The sequence below is a fragment of the Gymnoscopelus microlampas genome, assembly GCF_963454915.1.
Source record: "Gymnoscopelus microlampas genome assembly, chromosome: 24".
NCBI classification, from domain to species: domain Eukaryota; kingdom Metazoa; phylum Chordata; class Actinopteri; order Myctophiformes; family Myctophidae; genus Gymnoscopelus; species Gymnoscopelus microlampas.
The window spans coordinates 32,173,677-32,185,854 of NC_139961.1; the positions used below are offsets into that span (position 1 = coordinate 32,173,677).

The window sequence follows — 12,178 nt, forward strand, 5'->3', positions numbered from 1 at the left end:
TGTCTGGTTGTGAGTTATTGAAGCAGAGGTGTTGTTATGTGTGCAGATCCAGCGGTCCTTAGCCTCCGCCACCGCATGGACCCAATTATGCAAACAAATGTCTCCGCCGAGCTCCGAGTTCCAATATATCCTTTATCTAATTACATTAACAGGGACTGGATAGTGACTAATGACTCGTGGATGGAGAAAAGAGGGGAGGGGGTGGCGGAATAGGGGTGGCGGTGGCAGTGCGGAGCGGTTGAAGAACTGGAGAGGAGGGGAATGCATGATTGCATTTTTCCATCCTATTTCACTCTCCGGCTCCTCCTCGGGCCCGGATCGCTCCCTGTGCAGCAACCGTTAGCGAACGCACACACACACACACACACACACACACACACACACACACACACACACACACACACTCTCTTTCTCTCTCACTCTGACCCACTGGGCACTTTTTCCTGCCTGAATGAATTCCTTGCAAGAAAATACATCATCTTTGGCAAAGCGAATGACTTGTGGGAACGTCTGCGTGCAGATCTAAAAATTAGGTAGCCTACTTCTCTTTGGCTACTTTCTTGCTTAGTTGTTATATGGTTGTATCTGTTACTGTCCGTGCTGCACCGTGGCGTCAATGTTGGCTTTATGCCTGGTGCTCGTCCACAGAACGTCCATCATATTTGTGAATATACCCTGTTATTGAGGCTTGTTTTTAATATCATATTGTGTTAGCACAGTCTGGGGAGGATGTCATAGCCTATCACTGCACATACAGTACTTGTATGAGTGAGTGACAATCTCTTTGAAAATTAGGCTGGTCCTAATTGTGCCTGCGCCTTCAAAATAAATGTCTTTGCCCAATAAACACCTTGCCCATGGCAAAAGGAAAGTAGAGGTAAATGCTTAGGCTTGCTTGCTGATGGAGGCCTTCAAAATAAAAACCTTAAAACTCTGCCTGTGCTGCTAATGGCAAAATGCAGTGGTGTCTTCTACTGTTCTCAATCAAAATTAAATCCCAAAGCAGCCTTTGTCCAACCTTGCTGTATTTGGACAAACTACACACACACACACACACACACACACACACACACACACACACACACACACACACACACACACACACACACACACACACACACACACACACACACACACACAGCACACACACACACACACACACACACACACACACACACACACACACACACACACACTTACACATACACTTATTTATTTCTGGCCACTTCATTGAAATCTAATTTAAAATTCTGTATGATTGTATGAATTTTGATTGTCGGCTTCCTGAGCGCGTTGCCGCACATAGCAGTCTGCTGGCTCACATTGTGTTATGCTAATATCACCCAGCTGCAACCTGCACTGTCCTGCTGTCTTTTTCCTCTTACTTTCTCTCTCTCCCTAACACACACACACACACACACACACACACACACACACACACACACACACACACACACACACACACACACACACACACACACACACACACACACGGGCCCCCGGGACAGTCGCGGGAGGGCCATAAAAAGGAAGCCGTGATGATTAATTAGCTCTGGCCTCGTTTTGATACTGCCTTATTGACTTTCAACAGGCACATTTCAGCTTCAGAGCTTTGCATAGATTATTCCCTTCCCCCCACCCCCCACAGTAATATTATTATACCCCAAACTGACACAAAAACGACCCCCTCCCCAAAAAATTGAGGTCATGTCATTATGGATGCATTGTGGCAGTAATTTCTTTTTTTTTTTACCACTTTAACCACTTATTTATACTGCATGCCCAAAATAGGGATGCCAGGTTAAAAGTGGTTAAAGCAGGTTGTTGTTTGGTGGATGGATGGGGGTGGGTTAGTGGGGCCTCTGGCAGTTGAGAGTAAAGTATGCGTTCAGTTGAATGTAGATTATTTCCCCCCCCCCCCGCCCCCCTCCCCAAACCAGTGGTTCCCAATCTGTTAAGCTCAACACCCAAAAGATAAATGAAACGTTTGCCCAGGACCCAAACTAGTGAAAATGGCGTCGCAAGCTTACAGATTTGCTATTATCGCTACTTCTTATAAACATTTGTTTTCTAATTTGGGGAATTTCTTTGATACTTTTTTGATTGTTTCATGAAATTCTTGAGAAAATCAGGTAACAAAAAATAAAGGGATATTCACTCGCAACCCACAAATGGGTCCCGAACCACTGTTTGGGAATCAGTGCCCTAAACCAGTGGTTCTCAACCACTGCACTTGGAATTGTAGGAGTTGAGGCATTACATGTTGTTTGACTCTGTACCACAGATAAATATTGTGAAAATAGCCGATCTACTACAGCTCACAACGCCTCCTCGCAACGCAAATCTTTGCCTCTTTCTTATATTATTTGACAATTTGGCCAATGTTTAACCAGCTTTTTATAGTATAGTTTGTTGATTACTGTTGATGCTGTAATGGTATTTTTTCATTTCATTTCATTAATTTTTTTAATTACATTTTTTAAATAAATAAATGGTCACTTTACTGTCATCTGGGGATCCCCCCAAAATCCTGTGGGGACCCCCCTGGGGGTCCCGACCCACTGGTTGAGAACCACTGCCCTAAACGATGGTGCCGCGGCTCCAGAGCTTGCACTGCTCAAACCCCTGGACTGTGCTTGGAGCATGTTTCAACACAATCCCTCCTGACTGGCCCGGCCGGCATCCAAATCCACGTCCAAAAATGGTGAAAAATACGCATTGTTTTTCTTGTAATTAGATTCCCTAGCCTAATTTAGGTTTAATGACATGCAGGTGGATGGTGATGCTGAGCCTTGTGCCGGGTTGACTTGCTTTTCCAACTGCGGAATAAAGAAAACACTGAAATGCACCACAGAGTTGATCCTGGGTTGGTTGGTTGTCATCCTCCTCACATGGGCATGAAATCCAACATAACAAAGGTTTGCTCACCAACCACAAACTGCATTGTGTGTGTGTGTGTGTGCGTGTGCGTGTGCGTGTGCGTGTGCGTGTGTGTGTGCGTGTGTGTGTGTGCGCGCGTGTGTGTGTTTGTGTGAGCGCGTTTCTAAGTCTGTGTGTGTGTGTGTGTGTGTGTGTGTGTGTTTGTAAGTCTTTGTGTGTGTGTTTGTGTGTGTGTGTGTGTGTGTGTTCTTATTTGCTTTTGTTTTTGTATTTATGCCTATCCATTGGTACCTTTTATGCACCTGTGATTATGTGAATGTGTGTGTATTGTATGTATGTATGTACCTGTATGTGTTTTGTTTTTTTGTGTGTGTGTGTGTGTGTGTTTCCGCGTGTACACTCATGTGTGTGCGTGCGTGTGTGTGCGCACCACCACCACAGCACATTTGCTCCAGCTGGCCCTGGTGTCCCGGTCCTGAATGACTGTCCTCTTGGTCCCCTGTGTGTTTTCTCCATTGATGACAGTCTGTCTGCTGGAGCCGAGCTCCACAGCGTTAAAGGGTCCGGCCTTTCCCCACTGGTATAGACCTAAACTGTACAATGGCGTCACAGTATGTGGCCACTACACCAGGGAGAACGCCTCGAGTGCAGTTTCCCCCCTTTTCTGTAGTTCTTTCATTTGCGTTCGCCAATCTGTCCTTCCTGTTAATATATACCTCATTGACCGGAGTCCCCCAGAGGTATCTACTAGGCCCCCTACTTTTTCCTTCTACACCAAATCTCTTCTACACCAAATCTCTTCTACACCAAATCTCTTCTGCACCAAATCTCGTCTACACCAAATCTCTTCGCCCAAAATAGCCGATCTACAAGCTCTACAAAACTCATTTGCGTAGCACATTTTGCTCTCGCTCGCTCGGTGTGTAGGCTCTCTCGTCCCTCAGTATGCATTTTTACAACTGTACTTCTCTTGCTCTCTCTCTCTCTCTCTCTCTCTCTCTCTCTCTCTCTCTCTCTCTCTCTCTCTCTCTCTCTCTGTGTCCCTCTCTCGCTATTGAACAAAAGATCACCTGCCTGCCTGTGTGATGTGTCTCAGGGTGGGTGAATGCCCGAAGGGAAGGCCTGCAGGCCCCGCATGGAACTCTCTAACCACTGTGTGTCCCATTATCTCCCTGAATTCCCCACAGGCAATCTTTACCCACTTGATGGTGTAGATGGGTCAGACAGACTGAGCCATTTTTATCTGTCTTTGAACCGGTGTGTGATTTGTAGCATGCGTCCTCCGTACACTTCCTTGTGAGAGAGAGCACAAGTACCCTGCGTGCGTTTCGGCAGTGCGCCAGTGTCTCGTATCGACAATAGCAGCTCGAGAAGCTCACGTGTCACAGCGCGATGGGTTGTGAGCTTGTAGATCGTTAATTTTGGTGTGAGACACCCGTGTGCTACTGAGGAAAACCCAGGCTTTAGGGTTAGACTTAAAAATCGCAAGAACAAGTTTGGGTAAAATGGCATTTATAAAATTGCTGTCCTAAAATGTTTATTTTTGTGTGTGTGTGCCCATGCGCGTGTGTGTGTTAAGCTGTGTTAATTGCTCAACATGCATGTGGTGGGCTGGGTGGGTTCATGTTAAGCCTCAATGTTCGCTGTCTGCAATTCTTCTGCATTTTATACATTTTGAAATGAAAATTCACTTCTGCCTTGTGTATTTGGTGAAGCTGATTTGATTCAGCGTGACATCTTTCAAACAAAAATGCCCACTGACTCTTTTCTTAACACTGACCCAACCCATTAACGTGTTTTTCCTCTGCAATATATATACTATATATAGCCTATAATATTGGAAATAGAGCGTCAAAGCGGATGCAATAAGGCCAAGAGTTCTGGCTTGTTTCACACCGCTGCAGTGTGTTGCATTATAATCAAGCGTTCCTTCCTCAGAGCGGGTTTTCCCCTGACGTGGCTAATGGGCTCTGTCAGAACCGCTTGATGCTGAGGCTAGCCTCGCCTGCCCACTCAGTGGATGATGGGGATGGGGGGGTTGCCACCTTGACACATCCACCCCGCTAGCTGCTCTTACATTAGCATCTTCCTAACAGGAAGCAGTGACCTTCATTTCCTGTCTCAGCGGTGTGTGTTGGTTTTGCCCTTGTGATCTGTTTTCTTTTGCACAGCGTAGATGTCTGCCCTCTGAAATAGGCTTAGAATGGCGGAAATGTACTGTTTATGCCATACGTAGTGTCTCGTATTGATAAGAGTGCAAGCATCCAAGAGAGCCATTCCTCTGATTAGAATCAATTCCATGGCAGAGGCCTAATATTTGATGGCAAAGCATTATACAGTACAGAGAGAACCAACGTATGGTATGTGACTGTCTTCGCATATTCAATTATTTCACCAGCACTTGACTGATCAGTCAGTGGTTCACCATATGAAGCCCTTTGGATGCTAGCCTATATTCCGGGACATTTATCATTACAAGAAGACATAGGTTGTTCATACAAAAGATCCATGAGAATAATCAATATCATCTAAACGAAGGACCGTTTGTGTGTTCGAGTCGGCTGCCTGGGACCGCTGCTGTTCAATCAGACTATTGAGTCTCAGTCACTTTCTAAAAGAGGTAATATTATCTGTACACCATTCAGGAGTCCATAAGTCAACTTTATGGTGATATGCTCGTGACACTCAATGATTTTTCACGATGCAGCCAGACATAGATGTAATGATGTCCGTTTTACGAGGCGGTCCAGCTCGGGTCGCAGCCTCAGGTAAAACTTGAGGGGTTGACTTGAGGGATGCGCCATGCCGGACCTCCTGACCCCCAAGGCCCTTTGTCCATGGTGTCAGCGGTCAATGGCTGTCTTTGTGTGTGTGGTCACGCTGGTCACCGGGGGGCTATTGTGAGAGCCCGCCACTGCCGATGGGGCTATCGAGCCACGCCGTTAACATCCATCTGGCCAAGCAGCTGGAGATGCTTTGGCCGGTACGGAGCTCTGGGTGGGCCGCAGGGCCAGCGAGCTAGGGGGAAGATATGCAGTGTAAACAGCATTCCTATTTTTGTTTCATTACATTTGGTCTTATCGGATTATTGTCATTTTTCACGGGAATTCTCACTGAAGTTGCTGTTGAGGTGGAGGCCTCAACGGTTTTGGAACTACACAGTAAAATCTGGAGTGTTAATTTAACTCTGAAAAGGAAACATTTATACACTTTAAAGGGATAGTTCACCCCCAAAATGACTTTTTTTCGATCGATTACTCATCCCATGGATTTCTTTGTTTTTGTCGCATTCCTAAGCCAATAATTCACTCAAAGAGTCTACTTTGAGTCTTCTTCTTTAGTTGAACTATCCCTTTAAGAGTTAAATTGACTCTCTGGATTTTGCTGTGCATTGGTTCATGTTTTCCTTATTTCTTTGCGAACATCTCAGCCTAATGAAGCAATATGCAATGACTTGGTGCTTCAGACAGACTGCAACCCGCAGGACATTCAGAGACAAACTAGCTTTATTTTGGAGGCATTTCCTGGTTGTATTTTCTGCCACCCCTCCACCACTGCCCCCTGCTTGAGCCTGGGTGTTAGAGAGAGGGGGCCCGTGGAGCTGTGAGTCAAACCAGCTGAATTAGTGCATTATTGAGCCTCTCCCCGTGACCCACTTCTCTTCCCTTGCGTGGCATGACTCCAGCATGGGTTCCCGTGTACATGGGGAGCTTGGGAAAGGACTCTCAAGCAGTCTCCAGATACATTTCTCTCTAAATGGACCTCTTATAATGTTCTCTCAGTTTGAGATCTCGCTCGAAATGACTTGACGCTGAAAGCTCCCATTTTCTTGTCCGGCCCGTCTATTGAAAGGGGACAAGAGTCCCATTCCGGTCGGATTGGTGCTCCTCTGATTAATGTTCCCTACAGTAACATGGTGCTCTGCTGATTAATGTTCCCCATTCATCTACTTTCACTGTCAACTGAATCTTTTCATGAGGCTTGGGTAGGTATGCCCATCTCAAATGACTGTTTACAGGACCTGCATGCACTGTGCATTATATGAAATAACACAGGAGCTAATTGCTTGGTGAACAGGAAAGACAACACCTAATATATTGTGAAACTCTATCCATTTCTGTGCCTATTGTCTAACCACAATTCATATAATGGATACAGTCATGTTTTTGTTTTGGCTAGAAAGCCCCCAGTTCCATTCACCTCCATGAATAGGATGCCCAGTGCGATGGGTTCAACTTCTGACCTACAAGTGAACAATGTAGAATGCTCCTGTGTGTTCTGCATGATGCGCTGGTAAACAGCTCGAATGCCGAAGCTTGTGCTTTCAGCGCTAGGGTGCATCCGACGGGTGAGCCATTCATTGTACCCGCGCAGAATGAAGCCCCCCGTGCCCGCTCACTTCAATCGGTCTAATCGTGAAAGCGGAGAGAGAGAAACGGCCTCCAGAGAGTCTGACGGGGGAGAAAAGAGAAGAGGGGGTGCCCCAGATAAAGCCAGTTAGCTGAGTAAACACATAATAACACGATAGAGCTGCATTGTTGTTGTAAGAGCAAATAGCTGGCCTAAGCAGAGGAAATTCAGGTCCTTGCTCCGTGACATTTTCCCACAGTAGCCCAAACTATCACATAGTGATATAGAAACACCCATGCGCCCATGCGCGCGCACACACACACACACACACACACACACACACACACACACACACACACACACACACACACACACACACACACACACACACACACACACACACACACACACACACACACACACACACACACACACACACACAAAACGGTGGTCCGTCTCACAGGAGCATATGAAAACCCAGAAAGAAAATTTTAAAACAAACAAATAATATTTACACTCTGTGTTCCTGATGGGAGTCCGTTGTCATAAAGATGATAATTTAATTTCCTCATCATTTCCTCTTTTCCCTTCTTTTTTTTGGGGGGGGGGGGAGGTGGGTGTGGGGGGGGGTCTGTAGCACAGTTGGCTTAAAGCGTCTCAGTGTCAGCTTCATTCCCGGGACAAGAGAGTATTCCGAGTTGGCTGATGTCATCTCGTCTGTGGGGCTTTAATGAGAACCAGCGCTGATGTCAAATTCCTCCCCAGCTCCCATCTGGAAGAAATAAAACAAATACTGCTAAAAATAAGGCTCCACTTGAGATGATAACAAGGATTTAGTGCCATTCACTGTGTAAATACGGTGTGTGGTTGGCCTCAGATTCCTATTGGAAATTCCTGCCCCAACCTGGATGAGCTGCCACTGTAAGACCCCACCCACCACCACACACACCCACCCACTGCTATGTTATTGGACAGTCAATTCCCTTGCAAATCACGACTGGGTGCCACTGTGCACAATGACACAGCATGCTGTATGTACAGCTTAAAAGCTGCATTATGTGCAAAAATGGGAGGAGAAAAAACACGATGAAACTAAAGTAACGCAGATATGTATAAATGCTTATGATACTGCGAGTACGGATTTGTCTGTTTTGAGTATAGACAATGGGAGAGGGGGCTTTGTGGTGATTGGATCAGTATGTGACAGAATCCACTTAAACCTTATATACTTCGTTAACCGGGGTTCTAGCTCACACGAGTGAGCTTATAGCTTGTGAGCTTGTAGCTCTGCCTTTTTCTCAGAATGTTCGCCTATTATGACATGCCTAGAATACTATTGTAGGGTTGATGTGGTTAACCGGGGCAGTTGAGATCACATTCTTGTTTATTGAAATGCCTCAGGGAGTGATATCAGCGGGGGAGAAGGTGTACCAATATATAATGTACTCACACCTCGGTGCTGCCCGTCACCACCGCAGTCTTGTTGGCCATGGAGCAGTTAAACTGGTGGTAGTGGATTAGATGCGTAGCTGCTGAGCATTACTCATTTACATCTCCAGATTGACCAGATACTTCCTCTCAGCCAGTGCTGGGAATGGAGCAGATGACCTTTCGGTCATGCGTTGACCGTTCTCGCCTTGAGGTTTCCGGCAAGATGGATGTGGCGGGTAGAAAAACACGGTGATCACCCGTCAACCTCTGCATAGTAGCAGAAATAATTCATGATCCTGGGAATGATCATTTCACCGAGTCCTGCGTTTGAGGTCAAAAGTCGCCACAACCCATCTCCTCTCACAGTTCTCATTATTATTCCTTTTACACACACACACACACACACGCACGTTCACGCACGCATACACAGAGTGCAACCCCATGTATTTCCCATCTGCAGTCGATTGCTGTCACTTTAGATGGGAATTGCAGTGGTTGATAAGGCTGAGTGGCACAGGTGGGCTCTAGGACACAAACAAACAGCACGCTCTTGTCACATTACCATTTTTATGCCCCGCTTACAGCTCCTTGCATGCCCACAGGGGAGCAATCTCCATCCTGAAGAAAGGAAACAGAGAGACATGAGACAGACTAGGAGAACCAACAAACAAAAGAACCTCACTAGCATAGTGAGGTTTACAATAATAAGTAATTATTATTATTATGCATTATCATTCTGCAATGTGGTTATTAGATTATGATAAATTGTGTATGCAAAGTTGACATCTTGGCCCAAGGGTGGTGCTAGAGGAAAGGTCATGGGGTCACTCAATGTAGAAAGAGAGAGAGAAACAGCAAATAGAAAATCCAAAGCTGACGTCAGAAGCACGAAAGCATGGCTGCCTTGCCTCGCCTCGCCATCTGCCTGACACCTGGGTCAGTTGACTCAACGCAGAAGACAGGCCCCCGTCAATAAATCAGCCCTTCGGGATTAAACAGCAGAGACCTGTGATACGGAAAAGAAAGGAAAAAAACCCAAAACAAACGTCTGAAACTTGGCCCCGATGCTCGTGAGCTGTCAGAGATAGCTGACGGAGTATTCCAGGCTTTAAAAAAATTAAAGACGCTCTCCGGGGGTCACAAGATTGTTGTGTGGAAGAGCATCAGGCTGCATGTCATGCCACTGATTTGTTACCTGGAATGAGTTCTCGTCCCTCTTGGCAGGAGGTTTTCTCTGGGTTTCACTTGGTTCCACCGGTGCCTAGGAAGGACCTGCGGCCATTAAACAAATTCGCACTGTAGGCCTTTTCAGGTGTGTTTTGGCTTTCTTTTTTGGGGAGTGGGGTGGGTGGGGGGGGCAGTGGGGTGTGAACATAAATACCTTCGCTGAGCTTTCCGCTCAAGCTGCAATTCTGGGCCGGAGTCCACGGTGGAACTATCGGCACTATTCACAAGCCAGAGCAGTGAGCTAAACGCCTTTTACTCTGTTTCTTTTCTCGGACACGGTGAGAAGTAAGCACTCGGGATGTGTAATGAAGACAAAGATCACGGCGAAAAAGGTGCAAAGTGCCGGGGAGCACGAGGGGGGGTTGTTGCAGTGGAGATAATGCTGAATGGAGTCTCTCGAGGGGGCCTTTTCGCTACATCTATAATGTGCCTAATTTCCCATGAAGGGATGGAGTCGGTGTTACTCGATCAGCCGTCCCCTTGCCTAATGCCTTTGGCTGAGCGTCCGCAGCGTGGCTTGGTTAAGGTGTGGCGTCTGTCTGTCAAAGCCATGCCTAAACAGAAGCCAGGCTCTCCTCTTGTGAACTAACCCACATCTGTTTAGCATCAGCACCGTGCTCTGATCCACCCCTTCCTCTGTCATACACATTCTCTCTCTCTCTCTCTCTCTCTCTCTCTCTCTCTGTCATGATTCTTTTTCACAAAATGTTTTATCTTTTTCAGTTCTCCCGATCCTGCTTTCATATTTTTCTGTTTGTCCCACGAGTTTGCTTGCACGTGCGTACACACACACACACACACACACACACACACACACACACACACACACACACACACACACACACACACACACACACACACACACACACACACACACACACACACACACACACACACACACACCCTTCCTTTTCAATATTTCATGGCCGTCTATCTCTCGATTACCTTTGTCTCGCTCTAATCCCCATCTCTCTCTCTCCCTGTCCTCCTCTGTCTGTCTCTCTCCATGCATCTTCAATCTTTTTCTGTGTGTGACTCGCTGTGTCTCCTTTTCGCTCTCTGTTTCTCTCTCTCTGTCTGTCTCTCCCACCCTCCCTGGGCTCTGAGGGGGCATTATTCTGGGTTTGCCAGGTCCAGGTTTCCATTTCATTTCCGTTATCGCCCTCCCGGTCGACGCACACCTGGCTGAATATTGGCCCCCAGACAGCTATAACGACTGGCAACCCCCAGGCCCGTAAAGTCTGGGTCCTGGCATGTCCGAGACCCCCCTTCTCACACACACACACACACACACACACACACACACACACACACACACACACACACACACACACACACACACACACACACACACACACACACACACACACACTCCACCCCAAAACCCTTTTTCCCAGAGTTCTTTTCCGGCTGGAAACATCAATACCAACATAGACACTAGTGTTGTAGTGTGTTTGTTTTCATATCGAGTGGCCACATTCCTCAAGGGCTCCTCCCTTTTGTGTGTTTTCAGAGAATTGGAAAAAGAAGAACTGAGGAAAACAGTTTTGGGTTGTGCACAGACACACACATTACACTGGAAAAATGTAACAGAATTATGCTTACTACACCATGCAACTTCAGTACCTCTTACACTACTGTTTGCATTAACTCCATTGAGATTGCACCACGTTTTACACTTGATGTTTGTATATACTCTATCTATCTATCTTTCTATCTATGCAATTCATTATTTCTTTGATTCGGTATTGCAGGTGGAAAGGTCTCTATTTCTCCTAAATGATTTGGATATATACAATTTTAAATGGTCTTCTATTTGTCCCACTACATTCACTCAGGTGTTGCGGATTGTAAATTCGTTGCACCTGCAGTGAGAATAAAGGAATTGAATTGGATCGCACAGATATGCACACACAGACAGACATAACCCACACAAAGACATGCTGATAAACAATGCATTCCCCCACGTTTTCCACAACCGGGACGTTGGGAATAGTAGCTCCACATTGGCCCGATCGAAGTGTCAGTTCCGATATATTTCATCCCTCGGCTACTTTTTTCTCTCCAGTCCCAATGCGAGCGACTTCCACCGCATACAGCTTTGCCACTGTTCCCAACAGACATGAATAGCCCGCTCTGTCAACCTAGAAGAGAGGAGAGGAGGACATGGAACAGACAGGGGGCCTATTTGAGCATTGAACGTATCTTAATGTTTGGAAAGATAATCTGAGGGATTTGGATTCCTGGCCGTGGCGAGGTGTTGATGTTTGGGTCGGGCAGAGCGTAGGTG

General features: G+C 46.4%; 1 protein-coding gene across 1 annotated transcript in view; it reads left to right on the forward strand.

Annotated features, from left to right (window-relative positions):
- Positions 1-12,178, forward strand: part of LOC311041177 (nck-associated protein 5-like) — a 146,321-nt gene that overhangs the window by 27,406 nt on the left and 106,737 nt on the right. The gene's annotated exons all lie outside the window — the stretch shown is intronic.